This window comes from Macaca fascicularis, chromosome 10 (assembly GCF_037993035.2).
Source record: "Macaca fascicularis isolate 582-1 chromosome 10, T2T-MFA8v1.1".
Classification (NCBI taxonomy): Eukaryota; Metazoa; Chordata; class Mammalia; order Primates; family Cercopithecidae; genus Macaca; species Macaca fascicularis.
Genome location: NC_088384.1, coordinates 27797328 through 27814700, shown reverse-complemented (window position 1 = coordinate 27814700; position 17373 = coordinate 27797328). Strand labels below are relative to the sequence as shown.

At 50.7% G+C, this 17373-nt stretch overlaps 1 long non-coding RNA gene across 4 annotated transcripts in view; it reads left to right on the top strand.

The window, feature by feature from the left end:
* Nucleotides 1–4452: 4452 nt before the first annotated feature.
* Nucleotides 4453–17373, top strand: part of LOC102115134 (uncharacterized) — a 39555-nt gene continuing 26634 nt past the window's right edge. For 3 of the 4 annotated variants that reach the window (XR_012418935.1, XR_012418933.1, XR_010578422.2), the window contains exons 1-2: nt 4453–4772; nt 13576–13872. This is a non-coding gene — a long non-coding RNA (uncharacterized lncRNA). The remainder of the gene's footprint in view (nt 4773–13575; nt 13873–17373) is intronic. The other variant, XR_010578423.2, reaches the window with a different exon arrangement.

The window sequence follows — 17373 nt, the reverse complement described above, 5'->3', positions numbered from 1 at the left end:
ACCAGCCTCGGTCATCCAGGGGCTCCCAGAGAGACCCCGCCTACACCCGCTGGGCAGAGAACACCCAGAGACAGGTTTCAGCTATATCAGCAGGACCTTTCCGGTGTCCAGAGCAGGCTGGACAGCACACGCCCTGCATTCTGGATGACCCTCCTCAGGGGACGCTGCAGAGAGGATGTCTGCCCCGTGTGGGGGTGGACGCCATGACCTTCCAACATACTGTCCAGCTCCAAGATTCCAAGCTCCAGGCTGGAGCCAGGGCAGGAAGAGGGGACAGGGTCCAGGGCGCCAAGGGCTGGGAGGGGCCAGGAGCCCTGGAGGAAGGGAGAGCCCGAGGAGGTGGACTTGCCCAAGGCCAGAGCTGGCCCCCAAACACTGCCCACGGTCCCCCAACAGCGTTGCTCCAAGTGCCCATCTCCCACCCTGCACCCATGTAGCTCCTAACTCTTTCTGTCCTCTCTCTCTTTCTCTCTCTCTCAATCTCTCTTTGCAGAAACCACCCATCTTCACCATATCTGACAAGGAAGTATGAGAGCCAGCTGGTGGCTCCCCCCTGCCCGGCTCGGAACCCTGGCCCCTTGGCTTGTGCGGGGCTGGAGCACGCACTAACTTGCACAAGTCCAAGCAAAGCCCAGCCTCACCACCTCTCTCTCTCTCCCTGCTGCAGTGAACAGGTGGAGGGTAAAGGGTAACAGCCATTTTCCTTCTACTTCCTGCTCTAGACGGAAGGGTCACACACGGGCAGGGGGCTGGACTGTGCATGCCACGTGTCCCCTTGGCAGCACTACATCGGCTGCATCCTATGGGTGGCTTCAGAGTGACCCCCTGAAAACAGCTGTCTGACTGGCGGCCTCGTCTTTTCCCTGATGTGTGGCCACACGGTCCTGAGGGGCTTGCAAGGATGGGTCAGGCTCTGGTTCTTGTTTCTCTGCCTCTCTCATGCTCACTGTGCGACCTAGGCATCCAGGACCCCCAAGCCCCGTGAAAGCCACTGTCATCACCAGAGCCTCTGGGCCCAAATACCCCCGAATCCCCCCGCTGGCCAGAGGGAGTCGCTGGCTTGGCCGGGGCCAGGACACTGTGGTTCTTCATCTTCCTCCTCCCTTCACGGGTGGCCCCTTCTAACCTGGTTCCCTTCTTTTGTTCTGTCCCAGTGCAGGGCAATATGAAGATGAAGGTAACCCCGGCAACTGCCGGAAGTCCTCCAGCCCCGGTCTCCCGTGTGTCGTTCATAGAATCCCCACCCCAGGCTGCTCCAGGCCACCTTGGGCTTGTCAATCAACCATCCATCTTCCTCATCATTAGTTATTAACAATCACCATTCATCATTAGTTAACGATGAATTTGAGACCATCGCTTAAATGATGAATGACAGTCATTAAATCATCACTAACCCCCGTCTCTTTAATTGAGTAATATACACTCATGATCCTTCATTCATCCTTCATCCTTCGTGTGCCACGGTGTGTGGGGTTCGCTGGGGCTGGTCATGAAGGCCTCATTCTCATTAACACTGAGTGCCCCACTGTGCCCAGCGCTGCTGTCTCTCTGTGTCTCTCTCTGCCCTCCCAATATCTCAGTGTCTCGCCATCTCTCTCCAGTTCCTTTCCGTGTCTCTCTTGGCACCCTCATCTCTCTGTGTGCCTGTGTATCTCTCAGTTCTGTCTCTGTATCTCTCAATCTCTTGGTCTCTGTCTCCCACTGCTTCTCTCTCTCAGTCTCTGTCTCTCTTGGCCTCTCTGTTCCCATTTCTCCACCTCCATCTCCATCTGTCCCTCTCTCTATCTCCATCTCTCCATACCACCCCCTGGTACCTTGTGCTGTAACCCTAGGTGGAGCCTGGAGCCCCCTCCCTGTGCTGGCCAGGTGTGGTCTGTGGGTGTCTCCATCGTGCCTGAGCAGGCATGGGCGCATCTGGGAACCATGTGGGGTGGCGGTTCTCAGGCCGACAGCGCTACCCCAAAATCCCTGGCACCCCCTCAACTGGGGAGCGCATTCACACAAACTTAATAGGCAGCGCTGTCCTGTGGGGAGTCCTGAGTGCTATGTTTTGAAAATATTTTGAAAACACTTAGCTACCCTAAAAACGTGAGCAAAACGTTTCTTTTTCTGCCAAAAAGGTGGAAACTCACTTCTGTGCAGGAAATATGGCCCCGAGGAGCCATCTTTTCTCTTGGGGCAGCCACGTGGCAGGCTGGAAGGCCACAGAAGGGTCTTCATGCGACATGTCCCCAAAGACCCCTCGGTGCCAGCCTTGTTTCCGGGCGCACTCAGAGCCAGGGCTTCCCGCAGGCCCTGTGGGTTTTGTCTCCAGCCTCACTTGTGTCACCTGCAGAGCAGGACTTAGCAAGGGCCTCTGTGCACAAATGCCTCCAGGCATGGGAACAGCAGGCCCCCAGGAGGGAGGAGGAACCTTAGAATCCCATGCAAGAGCCGGGCCAGCCCAGCTGACGGTGAACAGCTCTGTTGGTGGGAGTCCCTGCTCGCCCGGGCTGGCTAGAGATGCAGGACTGACCCTCATCTTTCACCCCAGCCAAGCGAGTCCCAGGCCTTCTACTCCTGGCCGGCCATCCTCCTGTCCTTGCGGCCCGAGTATGCTCTAATCACTGTCTGTTCCTTCTCTCACCCAACCCCACCTTCTCCTGCTCCTGGCTTCTCCAGTCTCAGAGGAAGCCCAGGAGGAAGGTTAAGTGTGGTCTGAGGCCCCGGCCCCCATGCCCACTCCCCAGCCTTCCTGCTCCACACGACATTGACCTCCACCCCGCCTCTAAGAATTGCCGTGTGCCCCTGTCTAATCTCCTCTCTCCCCCTGCCACCGGCAATCTCCGGCTTTCCTCTGCTGCAGAAATCCATGAGGAAGGCACCAAGACACAGGACTTCTTGTCCCATGTGGGGCCCAGGGCCTGGCTGGACCCACGTGGGGGTGGGGGAGAGGGTGGAAGCCACAAGGTACCAGCCAGCCAAAGGGTCCCCACAAGTGGCCCTAATGTAACCCACTAACCACAGCCAATCCTTGACCAGAGAGGGCATGGGGTCTCAAGGGTGGGACTTCTTCCCGGCAGTCCCCCAGGCAGCAGCAGGGCCAGGGGCTCCTCAGGCAGGTGCAGGCTGGGCTCCTTGTCAGCAGGGCATCCCCAGGCATGGGGCAGAGGAGATGCTGCGGGGCCAGAGGTAGGCCCACTCTAGCCCTCCACTCCAGGGCGGGCAGCTGAGAGTCCATGGTGGCATCGACCCCTGGGCCTGGCCAGGACCCCCGGCCACATCTTTGGCCAGCACAGGGTGAGGGGAGAGAAGGTGGCTGGGGGCAGAGCCCTGCAGCCTGGAAGGGTCAGCTCCCTCGTGTGCGTGCCCTCGCCAGCACCCCAGGCCCCCTCATAGCCTTTTGCTGTGAGACCCCTGGAGTGCACACAGTCTGGCAGATGGGAGGGCTGGGGTCCCACGCCCAGATCAGCAGGCAAAGCCATCATTGGCGCCCGGGGCTGCCAGTACCCTCGGAGGGTGGAAAGAATCCCATCAGGGAAAGAACAAGTGTGTCCTCAGCTGTTGGGATGGCAGGAAGTGGGGGTCCTGGGGACGCCTCCCAGGGCTACCAGCCCTGTCTTTGTGGGCCTCTGGTGCCGCCCGGTCAGGCTACAACCTCGCGCATGGGCCTTGGTGCCCTGGCCAAGGGCACGGACACCCTTCTGGAGGTGCCCAAGACAGACAGGGGATAGGGGCGAGCAAAGGAAGGCCCAGCCCCAGGGCCGAGCCTGCTTGCCACCATTTTTTTCCCTTTGGCACTCACCACCCTCTTTTTACCCCTCCATCTACCCCAAAACTATTTTCTCCCCACCTACCACTTCAGCTGTGCTGTCTCCGTGGCCGCCACCAACTGCAGCGAGGCGAGGTGCAAAGTCACAGGCCCCAGCCTCCAACGTGGGGCACGTAGCTCTCCCATCTCCTTCTCCTTGGCCTCTAGCCAGACAGGAGCAGCTCCCGCTGCCGGAAGCCCTCCTACGGCCCGAGGCTCTGCAGTCTCCGCGGCCACCACCAACCGCAGGGAGGCGAACCACAGCGTCGTGGGCTCCAGCCGCCAGCCGCCAGCCGCCAGCCGCCAGCCTGCAGCGTGTAGCAAGTGGCTTCCTAAGGCAGCACACAACAGCTCAGCAGTCAGACGCTGAAGAGCCTAGAGTGGCCCCACCTCATCGTGCTTTATATACTGAGGTTAGGCAAGGGGTTCCTAGAATACATGTTTTGATTGGATGAGAAAAAAACCTTTAGGCCTACACTGATTGGACTTTGTTATCATGTTCTGATTGGATGAGAGCAAGTATCAGGACAACCAATCAGAGCATGAAAATAAAGTCCAATCAGAGTAAGCCTAGAGGTTCATCTTATCCAATCAGAACATGTAGTCCAGGAACCCCATTGCCTAGCCTCAGTATATAAAGCATGCTGAGGCGGGCATTTTTCAGATTTTTCAGTGTCTGCGGGCGGAGTTGTTTCGTGCTGGCTTAGGAAGCCGTCTGCTGCTCGTTGGAACTTGGAGGTTGGAGGCTGGAGTCAGGGACGCTGTGACTCGCTTCTCGCCTCCTCGCGGTTGGTGGTGGCGACCAAGACTGCAGCACCGTGGGAACTGTACGAGGGCCTCCGGCAGCGGGAGCTGCTCCTGTCCAGCTAGAGGACGAGAAGATGGGAGACCTACTTGCCCCACGTTGGAGGCTGGGGCCTGTGACATCGCACCTCGCCTCACTGCGGTTGGTGGCGGCCACGGAGACAGCGCAGCTGGAGGGGTAGGAGGGGAGAAAATAGTTTTGGGATAGAGGGAGGGGTAGTAAGAGCGTGGTGAGTGCCAAAGGGAAAAAAGGTTGGCGAGCAGACAGAGGGTGGGGAAAAGATGGTGGGAGAGTAAGTTTTTTGGTAGCTGGAGGGGGAAAAGAGAGTGGTGAGCAGCAGCAGTGGGGAGAGAAGGCTTTGGGAAAAGATGGGGGAAAATGTTTTTGGGTAGATGCGGGAGCAAAAGAGGATGATGAGAGCGTGAGGGGGGAAAGAGGGTGGCCAGGGAGAGGGGGAAAAGGGTGATGAGCTGGAGAGTAGAGAGGGCTTTGCGAAAAGATGGTGGGGAAAAAGTTTGGGGGTAGATGGAGAAAAAAGGGTGGTGAGAGGGACAGGGGTGAAGACAGTTGGGAAAAGAAGGTGGGGAAATAATGGTGGGGTACAAAGGTTTGGGGTAGACGTTTTTCTGATTTTTAAATTAGATTGTGTTTTTGCTTTTGAGTAGTTTTGCTTTCTATGTTTTGTGTGTTAACCGCTTGCCTGATGCATAGTTTGCAAATACTTTCTTCCATTCTCTGGATTGTTTCTTCGTTCTACTGATTGCTTCCTCTGCGTTGCAGAAGCTTTTAAGTGTAATGTAATTCCATTTGTCTGTTTTTGCTTTTGTTGCTTGTACTTTTGATGTCTGTCTGAAAATTTCTTCTCCTAACCGATTTTATTAAGCATTTATCGTATGTTTTCATCTCTAGTAGTTTCATAGTTTCAGGTCCTACATTTAAATCTTTATGTTGAGTTGAATTTTGTATATGATGAGATAACGGTCTAGATTTATTCTTCTACATGTGAGTGTTGGGTTTTCCTAGCACAGTTTATCGAAGAGATTGTCCTTCCAGAAGGTGTGTTCTTGGTGCCTTTTGTTAAAAATGAGTTGACTGTAAATGCGTGAGTTTATTTCTGAGTTCTCTATTCTGTTTTGTTTATGTCTGTCTGTCATTAGTCTCTCCCCTGCCCCCCCTTTTTTTTTACAGCACCCTGCTGTTTTGATATTATACTATAGATGTGCAGTTACTATGGATTTATAGTATATTTTGTAGTATATTTTGAAATCAGTAGTGTGAGGCCTCTGGCTTTTTTTAAATTCAAGATTCTTTTGTCTATCTGAGGTGTTTTGCATTTCCATGTGAATTTTAGAATTTTCTTTTCTATTTCCATGAAGAATGTTTTTGTAGTTTAACATGGATTGCATTGATTCCATAGATCACATAGAGGTATTTTAACAATATTCTTCTAGTGCATGGACATGGGATATCTTTCCATTTACTTGTGTCTGCTTTAATATCTTTGATCTGTGTTTTCTAGTTTTCGTTGTAGGACCTTGCACCTTTGTGGTTAAGTTTATCCCTAGGTATCATTTTTTTAGAGGGGTGGGTAGCTACTGTAATGAAACAGCTTTCTTGATTTATTATGTGTTTCACTGTTGGTGCACAGTGTGTGCTACTCATTTTCGTATATTGATACTGTATCTTGCAACTTTACTAAATTTATTATTTTTAGTAGGTTTTTTTGTGGAATGTTTAGGGTTCTCTCTGTATAAATTATCGTGTCACCTGCAAACAGAGACAGTTTGAGTTTTTCTTTCCAATTTGGATGGCTTTTATTGCATTCTCCTGTCTAATTGCTTTAGCTAGGACTTTCAGTACCATGATGAATAAAAGTGGTAAAAGTAGCCACACTCGTTCAAGATCTTAGAGGAAGAGTTTAAGCTTTTCCCTATTGATTACGATGTTAGCTGTGGGTTTGCCATATATGGCTTTTATTGTGCTGAGATGTGTTTGTTTCTGTGTTGTGTCCTGGTGTGGTTTTTGTAGCAGGGTAATGCTGACCTCATAGAACAAGTTTGGAAGTATTCTTCGTCTTCATTTTTCGGGGAATATTTTGAGTAAAATTGGTATTACCTCTTTTAAAAATGTTTAGTAGAATTCAGTGGTGAAACCATTATTCTTCTGTTTTTCTTTGATGGGAGACTTTTGTTACTGCTTTAATTGCATTACTCATTATTAGTCTGTTCAGATTTTGTATTTCTTATTCTAGCTTGCGAAATTGCTGTTTCCAGAAGTTTATTCATTTCTGCCAGGTTTTTCAATTTGTTTGCATATAGGTATTTTTGGTAATCTGTTGGGATCCTTTTTATTTGTTATCAATTGTAGTGTCTTCTTTTTCACCTATTTTATTGCAGTTTTCTTTCTAGTCTCGTTATAGCTTGTCAATTTTGATTTTTAAAAAAAAAAAAACCAGCTCTTTGTTCCTTTGACTTTGTAATTTTTTTAGTTTCTATTTTTAAAAATTATTCTCTAATCTTCATGATTTATTTCTACTAATTTTAGTATTTGATTTTTCTTGTTTTTCTCACTTGACGTGTACTCTGAGGTTGGCTTTTGAGATCTTTCTGCTTTTCTGATGTAGGCATTTAGAGCTATGCACTTTTCCTCGTACAGCTGCTTTTGCCGCATTCCGCAGGTTTTGTTGTGTTGTGTTTTCATTCTTATTTGTTGCTGTGGATTTTTAATTTCCCTTATTAGTTTCAATGGGTTTTTAATTTTTTCATTTGTTGGTTGTACGTGAGCATGTTTTTAAATTTTCATTTGTACAGCTTTTAAAGTTCCTGTTAATTTCTTTTTTTTTTTTTTTTTTTTTTTTTTTGAGACGGAGTCTCACTCTGTCACCCAGGCTGGAGTGCAGTGGCCGAATCTCAGCTCACTGCAAGCTCTGCCTCCCGGGTTTATGCCATTCTCCTGCCTCAGCCTCCGGAGTAGCTGGGACTACAGGCGCCCGCCACCTTGCCCGGCTAGTTTTTTGTATTTTTTAGTAGAGTCGCGGTTTCACCGTGTTAGCCAGGATGGTCTCGATCTCCTGACCTCGTGATCCGCCCGTCTCGGCCTCCCAAAGTGCTGGGATTACAGGCTTGAGCCACCGTGCCCAGCCTAGTTCCTGTTAATAATTTCTAGTAGTAGTCCACTGTAGTCAGAAAAAATACTTCATATGACTTCAGTTTTTTTAAATGTGTTGTTACTTGTTCTGTGGCTTAACACATAGTCTATCCTGGAGAATAATGCATGTGCTACTGAGTGGAATGTGCATTGTGAAGTTGTGGAGTCTGTGTAAATTTCTGTTAGATCTATTCGGTATAGAGTACAGCTTAACCGATGATTTTTTGTTTTCTGGATGATCTGCCCATTGACGATAGTGGTGTGTTGATTATAGCGGGGTGTTGAGGTACTTTATTATTATTAATTATATATATATATATATTTTGAGACAGAGTTTCTCTCTCGTTGCCCAGGCTGGAGTGCAATGGTGCAGTCTCATCTCATTGCAACCTCCGCCTCCCAGGTTCAAGCGATTCTCCAGCCTCCGCCTCCTGAGTAGCTGGGATTACAGGCATGTGCCACCACGCCCTGCTATTTTTTTGTATTTGTAGTAGAGACTGGGTTTTTCTCCATGTTGGTCAGGTTGGCCTCCAGTTCCTGACCTAGGTGATCCACCTGCCTTGACCTCCTGAAGTGCTGGGATTACAGGCATGAGCCACCACGCCCGGCCGGAATCTTAAAAAGTTTAATACATGGAAGCAGGGTAGAATGGTGGTTACCAGAGACAGGGAGGTGGGAGAAAAGGGGATCTGTCGGTCCAAGAGTACAAAGTTGCAGTTACGTGATTATAGTTAATAATAGCGTATACTAGAAATTTGCAAAGAAAGTGTATTTCAGGTACTGTCATCTAACTATATGAGAAGATGGATGTGTTAGTTTGACTGTAGTGATCATTTAACTATGTATATATACATATATATACACAAACACAAATGTAGATTTTCATATATATGAATCAAAACAGGCCATCCACTTTAAATATATTCAATTTTATTTTGAAAATAAAAATGTGAAATAAAGAGCATGCATATAGTCGTAAACTCAATTACCGATATAAATAAGTGCACTGCTAATCAGAACAATGAATTAAATGTCAGTTGTATTTGTTTATGTTGTAACCTTTCCTTTTAATGTTTTCTATTTATAATTACACAAATATTTAATGAGTTCACAATGCAACTATGTATTAAACATGCTCAACATGTTTTAGAAGTGATGAATGTTACAAGTTTTAGGTCATAGTCACTGTAAGAATGTTCCCTTGGGAAGTGTTATTTTCTGTTGGTTTGTATTTTAAAACATTCACTACCACCAAGAGACAGCCTGGGTTTTTCTAATCTTCACCCACCATAATGTTATAATGAACGCCTCTGAGCATGTATCACTATGTGCAATTAAGCATACTTGTGACGGCTTCTCAGATTTGGAATTGCTGATCCAAAATCAATGAGCATGTTAAAATAGGATAATTACTTTTCACCCTCAGATATGCTGTTAAAATCATATTTTCATTAATTTTATGTAATAGTACCAGTACCAATTTTCCCATACTTCACACTACCTTTAGATACTATACATTTCATTAATTCTTGTCTATATTACAGGCCGTAAAACCATCTTGTTGCTCTTTCAACTTGAAATTTCCGATTACTGTAATTCCAAATGTACCCAGTCATGTTTACTATATAGTTTGTTACATTTCGTGAACTCTACTTTGTCTCTTTTACTACAAAATGGAATATGTGTGGGAACAAAATTGGTTTTATACGAGTATCTTTTCCTTGTCTAAGATCTGTTTGAATTAGGCAAGAGAAAAGTCACATATTCACTCCAACAGTATAATGTCTGTGTCTGTTTCACAGTAGCAATACAATGTGAATAGAATCACACTCGTATCTCCCATGATGAAACTGATGCCTTATGTACAGCATTTTGCATTGAAAAATCATTTTTTATCTTTTCAGCTACATAGGATCAATTTCTCTTTGTATGTTGTATAGCTTCCAATTGCATCTAGGAGTCTTATTTTTCATTAGTTTTGGGATACAGGTGTTTTTTGGTTACTTGAGTAAATTCTGTAGTGGTGATTTCTGAGACTTTGGTGCACCCTTACCTGAGTGGTGTACGTTGCACCCAGTATGTACTCTTTTATCCTTCACCCCCTTCCACCTTTCCCTCTGGGTCCCCAAAATCCATTATATCATTCTTATACCTTTGGATCCTCATAGCTTAGCTCCCACTTACAAGTGAAAACATATGATACTTGGTTTTCCACTCCTGAGTTACTTCACTCAGAATAATGGCCTCTGGCTGCATCCAAGTTGCTGCAAAGGCCATTATTTCATTCCATTTTATGGCTGAGTAGTATTCCACAGTGTATATATACCATATTTTCTTTGTGTGCTCGTTGGCTGATGGGCATTTAATTGATGGGCATTTAGCTGATGGCCTTCGTATTTTTGCGATTGCGAATTGTACTGCTATAAACATGCATGTGCATCTGTCATTTCCATGTAATGACCACTTTTTCTCTGGGTAGATAACCAGTAGTGTGATTGCGAGATCGAATGGTAGTTCTACTTTGAGTTGTTTAAGAAATGTAGGAGTCATTTTAATGTAGATAATTGAATTACGGTTAATTCTCCATCCAGTTTTCCATATTAGTTACTTACTACTGCCGATTTGAGGCCATTTTTCATTTATATTACTTGATCATTTCATTTACCGTCACGTCTAACAGTATATGCTGTTTTCAATGCATATTATGTGAACAGTTTAAAATTCTGAAAGTATAATTCTTTGTTGAAGTATTTGTAAGTTTTACATAAGCCCTTATATGATCTGTGTTTTGATTTTTAAATCATCTGTTGTATTTTACTAATATATACTTTTTTTCTTGTGAGATATAATCTTACATAAACTTTGTGGATAGAAAGATGTTAGGAAACAGTCACATGGTCTGTTATGCTTAGTGTATCATTTTTGCGGAGACCAGCTCGGTCAGGGGGACCTAGATGTGCACCTGGGGCCTGATGTTCTCCAGGGGCCTAGGTATCCACCTGGGGCCTGGTGTCCACCCAGGGCCTGATGTCCATTTGGAGTCAAGTGTGCAACTGAGGCGCCATGACCTGGGGGCCGGGTGTCTATTAGGGGCCTGGTTTTGACCTGGGACCTGGGCCTTTACCTGGGGCCTCAGTGACCACTTGGGGCATGATGTCCACTTGGAATTTGGTGTCCAGCTGAGTCCTGATAGTCACTGGGTTCCTAGGTATCCTCTTGGGGCCTGGTGTCTGTCTGGGGCCGGGTTTCTACCTGGGGTGTGGGTATCTACCTGGTTGCTGTTGTTTACCTTGGTCCTAGGTATCCACCTGGGACCTGGTGTGCACCTGGGGCCTATGTCCACCTATTGTTTTTCTGTGGCCTTGTGTCCACCAATGCCCTAGGTGTCAGCCTGGTATCTGATATCTATCTGGGGCCTCCTTAGCCACCTGGGACCTGCTAGTCCCTTGAAGTCAGATGTTCTCGGTCCTGATACCAACCCAGGTGTATTCACCTGGGTCCTGGGTGTCCCCTTGGGGCCTGATATTCACCAGGTGCCTAGGCATTTATTTGACACCTGGTGTCCATGTGGAGCATGCTGTCCCGTGAGAATTAATATTCAGATGGGGACTGGGTATCCACCTAGGGCCTATTGTACTCCCAGGGCCTGAGTGTTTATCTGGAATCTGATATCTATCCTGCGCCTGCTGCCTACATAGGGCCTCATCTTCCTTTTGACCCTGGATGATCACCTGAGTCCCTGGTATCCTCTGTGGGACAGCTGTCCACCTGTGACTGCGTCCAGCTGTGGCCTGGGTGTGAGCCTGGTGCTTGATGTACACCTTGAGTCCGTGTCCACCTGAGGCTTGATGTTCATCTGGGGACTGGTGTCCACTTGGGGCCTGATGTCTGCATGGGGACTGAGCACTTACCTGGGGCCTGGTGTCCACCTGAAGCCTAGGTGTTAACCTGGGGCCTGGCGTCCACCTGGAGCCTGAAGAATATTGGACATCAAACACCAGGTTGACACTATGTTTTAGGCGTATGCCAGTTCCCAGGTGGACATCAGGTTCCCAGTTGAAAAATAGGTTCCAGGGAACAGCAGGCTCCAGTTGAACATCAGGCCCCAGGTGGATGCCCAGGCCCCCCATCAACACCTAGGCCCCAGGAAGACTTGAGACCTCAGGTGGATATTTATGTTCCTCGTGAACGTTAGGCTCCAAGTGGACACCCTGGCTCCAGGTGGATATAGGGCTTCAGGTGGCCATCAGGTCCCAGCTGGGTTCACACTGGACTTGAGGTATACATCAGGCACCAGGTTTACACCCAGGCCCCCATTGGACAGAATGTCACAGATGGCCTTCAGGCCCAAGGAGGATACCAAGTCTGCAGGCGGATACCCAGGCCTCATGTGGACCCTAGGCCTCAGGTGAAAATCGGCCCTAGTTGGATACTTAGTCTTCAAGTGACATAATAATGCCCCAGGCAGACCACAGGCTTTAGATGGATACCAGGCTCCAGGTGGACATTAGGTCCCAGGGTGACACCAAGGCTACAGGTGGACACCAGGCCCCAGGTGAAGCCCAGATCTCAGGTGGACATCAGGCCCCTGGTGGATACCTACACTGCATATTGACCAATCAGATTCCAGAAGGACACCAGGCCTGAACTGACCACTAGGCCACCAGGTGGCTATGTTGGCCCCAGGTGGCCATCAGGCCCCAGGTTGACTCTAAGGGCCCAGGTAAATACCAGCCTGCAGATGAATACCAGCCTGCAGATGAATAACATGCCCAGTGTCGGTGGACATCAGCCCCCACCCCGTGAACAGCAGGTCCCAGGTGGATACCCAGCCTGATGTCCACCTGCAGACCAGAGTTCGCTTAGGGTCTGATTTCTTCATGGGCCCTGGGTGTTCTTCTGGGACCTGTAATCTGTCTGAGGTCTGGTGTTTACCTGGGGATGGGTATTTACCTTCGGTCTGATGTCCACCTGGGGCCCGGGTGTCCACCTGGGCCGTGATGTTCACCCAGGGCCTCATTTCTATCTTGACATTGAGTGTCTCAAGATAGACTTCCCTGGGTGAGCCTTGATGTCCATCTGGAACCAGATGTTCCCTTGGGGCCAGGGTGTCCACCTGGGGCCTAATGTTGATCAGGGGCCTGGTGTTCACCAGGGGCCTAGGCATTTAGCTGAGGCCTGATGTCCACCTGGGGCCTCCTGTTCACCTTGGGCCTGATACTTACCTGGGGCCTGGACATCCACTTGGAGCCTGGAGTTTAAGTGGGGCCTGGTGTTCCACTGGGGCCTATGTGTCAGTCTGGGAACCTGACATACACCAAGATGCCTGATGTAAATCTGAGATCTGGTTTCAGCCTGTGGCCTGGTATGTACCTGGGGTCTTGTGTCTGCCTGGGGCCTGGTATTTACCTGAGGCCTGGGTGTTCACCTGGGGCCTGATATTTAGCTGGGGCCTGGTGTCCGTCTGGGGCCTGCCTATGTGCCAGACTGTGACTTGATCTGTCCACCTGGTGCCTGATGTCCATGCAGGGACTGGAGTCCCCTTGGGACCTGGTGTCCACCCAGGGCCTGGTGTCAGCCTGGTATCTGATGTCCACTGTCTGTGTCGTGATGTTTTCCTGTGGCCTCTGTGTCCACTGGGGCCTTATGTCCACCTGCAGGGGGTGTGCTTCCATGCACCTGCCCCCTTCCTGGGGAGAATGAGTGGGGAGTTTCTCTGACCCCGCCCCTCATCGTCCAGGACCTCGACCTCACCCTCCCACACAGGCTGTGAGGAAGGCGCCATCTTGGCTCAGGTGGTGCCTGGGTAAGTTGCCCCTGCTTCTTTCCCAAGGCGTGAAGATCTCAGTCAGGTACTGGACTGGGAACCCCGGAGCCATGCCCCGCCAGACTGCCAGTGGGAAAGAACCGGTACCCAAGAGTGAGAGCGCCGCACTGCCTGCTGCCGGGAGCCTGTGTAAGCATGCAGGGTGGCTCCTCGAGGACGCCAGGAGCCTGGGTTCAGGCCACTCGTGTCATCGGCAGCCACACACCAGAGCTGAGGGAGGGGACCAGGCTGAGGCCATGGACCCTCCAAGAAAGCCACAGAGCCAGCCAGTGGTGCCCAGGGACTGCAGGAAGCTTCTCCAAGGTGAGCTCTGGAACTGCATTGGTTTCTGTATCTTTCCCTAGCGGTGAATTTCTGCAAGTTGGGTTGGACATGTTCAAGGTGGCCTTTGCAATTTGTAGGCTTTTAAGCTATCTGGGAGAGACCCATACTTTTGAAAATCTGGACGGATTTGGGCTTGATTCGGTGTGCCGCTTCATTTTGCGGTGTGGTTTCTAGTGTTTCTTGGGAAATTGGGCCTGGGTTGGTTAGTTATCCACGTCAGCCTTTCCTTCTTGGATTTCTCAGTACGCATGGTTGCCTTTTCCTCTTTTCTTTTATTGCAGTCCCAGGTCCCACATTTCCATTATTCCCTTCTAATCTGTGCGTCCTCCATGCGAAGCATCATTGCGCTCGCGTTGGGTGCGGGAGTTTCATGGTTGGTTCTTTTGGTGTGTCTTTGGCATTCTATTAAGAGTTCCTTGACGTGAGAATGATTGAGAAGTGTAGTTTTCAGTTTCCTAAATACAGATTTTTTGGGGGAGATGAACCTATTGCATTAGGCCAGAGAGTATGTGACCTTTCGGTATTTGGGGACCGATGTGTACACCTGGGGGCTTGGTATCCTGAGTTGGAGATTGGGTGTCCATGTGGAACCTGATGTACCTCTGGACCTGGTTGCCCACATGGGTCCTGGTGTCCACCTGGAGCCTGATGTTTCCCCGGGGCCTGGGTATGCACTTGGGTCTCGATGTTCATCTAGGACCTGGTGTTCACCCAGGGCCTGATAGTCACTTGGGGACTGGGTATGTACCTGGGGCCTCACGTCCACCTGTGGTGTAGGCATCTATTGTGGGGCCTGTGTGTCAACCTGGTGCCTGATGTTCTCCTATGGATTAGATACCCAACTGGGGCTTGGTGTTTACCTGGAATCTGATGTCCAGCTGGGGACTGGTGTCTGGATGGAGTCTTACAGCTACCTGGGGTGAGGTGTTCTCCTGGGTGTGGCTGTGAACGTGGGGCCTAAAGTCTACTTGGAGTCCAGTGTCTACCTGGAGCCTGATGTGACCTGGGGCCCTATGTAAACTTGGGGCTTGGTATTTAGGTCGGGTTTGGGCGACCACCGAGGGGTTGGTCTCAGCTGGGGCCTGACGTTTTCTTAGTGCCTGGTGTTCACCTGAGGCCTTGGTGTCAACTTGGGACCGGATATCCAACTGAGGCCTGGGAGTTTCCTGGTACCTGAGGACTTCCTGGGACCTGGATTTCCCAGACCCGGATTTTCACATGGGGCCTGATGTCTGGAATCTGAGGCCTAGGTCTTTTCTTGGGACCTAGATGTACACTTTAGCAGAGCCTCCGCAACAAAGGCCTAGGGCCACCAGGAGGCTGTGAAAAAGAAGAAGGGCACCTGTTTCCCAGATGCTTGTGAGTTTGTCAGAGCCTGGAGTGAAAGGACAAGTGCCCTGGACATAGGGAGGAGCCCGGGCTCCGATATCACCCCAAAGCCCATTTGTGCCCCAGCCTAGACTCTCCTGAGCCACCAGGGGGTGCGTGGAGTGGGGAGGGCATCTGTTTATATGCGGCGGCCTCTCTCTCACCACCGCCATCCCTCTTCGCAGCTGAGGTGCGGGACCTGTGGGAAGGAGAGGGAGGGCAAAGGCCGTGGTTGCAGCACCTGGGCCGCAGGTGACAGGTTCTCACCGAGGTGGCACGGAGGGCCCCACCACAACCCTGGTGGAGGTTAGGTTCCAAGGTGCAGCCCCAGCCCCGCCCCAGCCTGGGGTGTTCACCTGGGCCTGGGAAGGGGGGCAGCAGTCTGTGGGGCTGCTGTGGCCCAAGGTTTCAGGAAGCCCAGGGCTCCTTGTGGGTGGAGAAATCAAAACGATATGCCTGAGTTTTCAGAACAGCCCCAGGGCTTGCAGCAGGTTCTCAAATAAAGGTAGTTACCCTGTTCCAAGACAGAGCTAGTCAGGGGTGAGAGGAACGCAGGCGGGAAGGCACCAGCACACAGAGGTCCCCAAATCCCCAGCGAGGCCCTCTTACTCAGGCCTCTGTGCCAGAGCCAGGGTCTCCCAGGCACCTTCTGATGTAAATGCAGGCTCCTGCCCCCGTGCAGGCTCCCGCCCCCGGGCAGCTGGCCTTGCAGTTCCATCCTGTTCTCCAGGCTGGCCCTCCTGCAGCAGTCTTGCCTCTGACTCTTCTTTTCCAAGCAACAATCAGAAACATTCCTTTAAAGTGAAAGCAGATCTTAGCATCTTATCTTGTTTAATGCCGCCTCACCCTGGGCTGCCATCATTTCCCAATAATGCCCAAAGTCCTGGGCCCCTGGCTTGGGCACCTCGAGACCGGTGAGGCCAGGATGCAGGCTGCCCCCAGCTTAGGCTGGCCATGCTCTGCTCAGCCAAGCCCCTGTTCTTCCTGCAGGTTCTCCTCTAGGGTGCCTGGCTCCTCTCCCCCACCAGCCCCGAAGCCCTGCCAGAGCTACTGCGAACACCCTCCTCCTCCTCCTCCTCCTCCTCCTCCTCCTCCTCCTCCTCCTCCTCATGGCCGCAGTCTGCTTCCTGGCACTTGGTTTCAGTGCTGTGTCATTAGGGCTAGCAAGAGTTGCTGCAGCTGTTAAGTCTACTGTGATAAAGTCACCATGGTCTCCCTGGTCCCAGGAGCAGCTCTGTGGGTCATCTGACTTTATATTCAAAGCCTGATTAAGTCAGTGACCATGGAGAGAGCTTGGCTGCATGGTCAACAGCATCCAGAGGTTTTCTGAGGCTCCCCACAGGCGCTCAGCCTCTCAGGGGCAGCTCTTTCCACACTCACAGGAAAGGACAGGGTTCCCCTCAAGTCCCGGGAAGAGTAGAGGCAGAGCAGTGGTCAGTGAGCCGCATCCCAGAGGCCTCCGCATCAAGGGACCTCAGCTGCCTGCTTTCCACCTTCCAAACCTGCTCAAGGAGCAAGCCCTGGGCCAGGAGGCCCCACCAGGAGGCCTTTCCTCCCACTCGCTCCTGGGCAGCCCCACATGGGCCAGGGACTCCACACGTGCTGCCAGGGCCCCTGAGGCTGCAGCCCAGGGATGGGAACTGGCAGGCACACATGCTCTGGCTGCTTTGTGCTGACACAGATGTGACTAAAGGGTTGAATGTCACCATGTGACTAGGGAACAGGCAGGCAGCACATGACCCCCTGCCTGCCTGGATAGGGAGCTCCTGGGGCCCTGGCTTGGGCACCTCCAGACCAGTCATGAGGTCAGCCCCGGAGGCTTGTCTACAGCCGAGCAAAAGCCATCCCCAGGGGGTCTCACTCTCTATGCTAAGGCTGAGGCGGCAGCCAGGGCCCTGCCCAGGGCAGAAACCCTCATGGCAAGGAACAGCAGACAGTGGGGACGGGGCCTCACGGGCCTCCATGACCCTGATGAGAAGGTCCTGTCCTGAAACCGCACAGCCTACAGTTTGGATAACATGGGCCATAAGCACACAGGTGTCTGTGAGGCAGCCCATCTTCATGGAACAGGATCATCGTCTGACAGGTCCTCAGGCGGATGAGTTTCCGCTC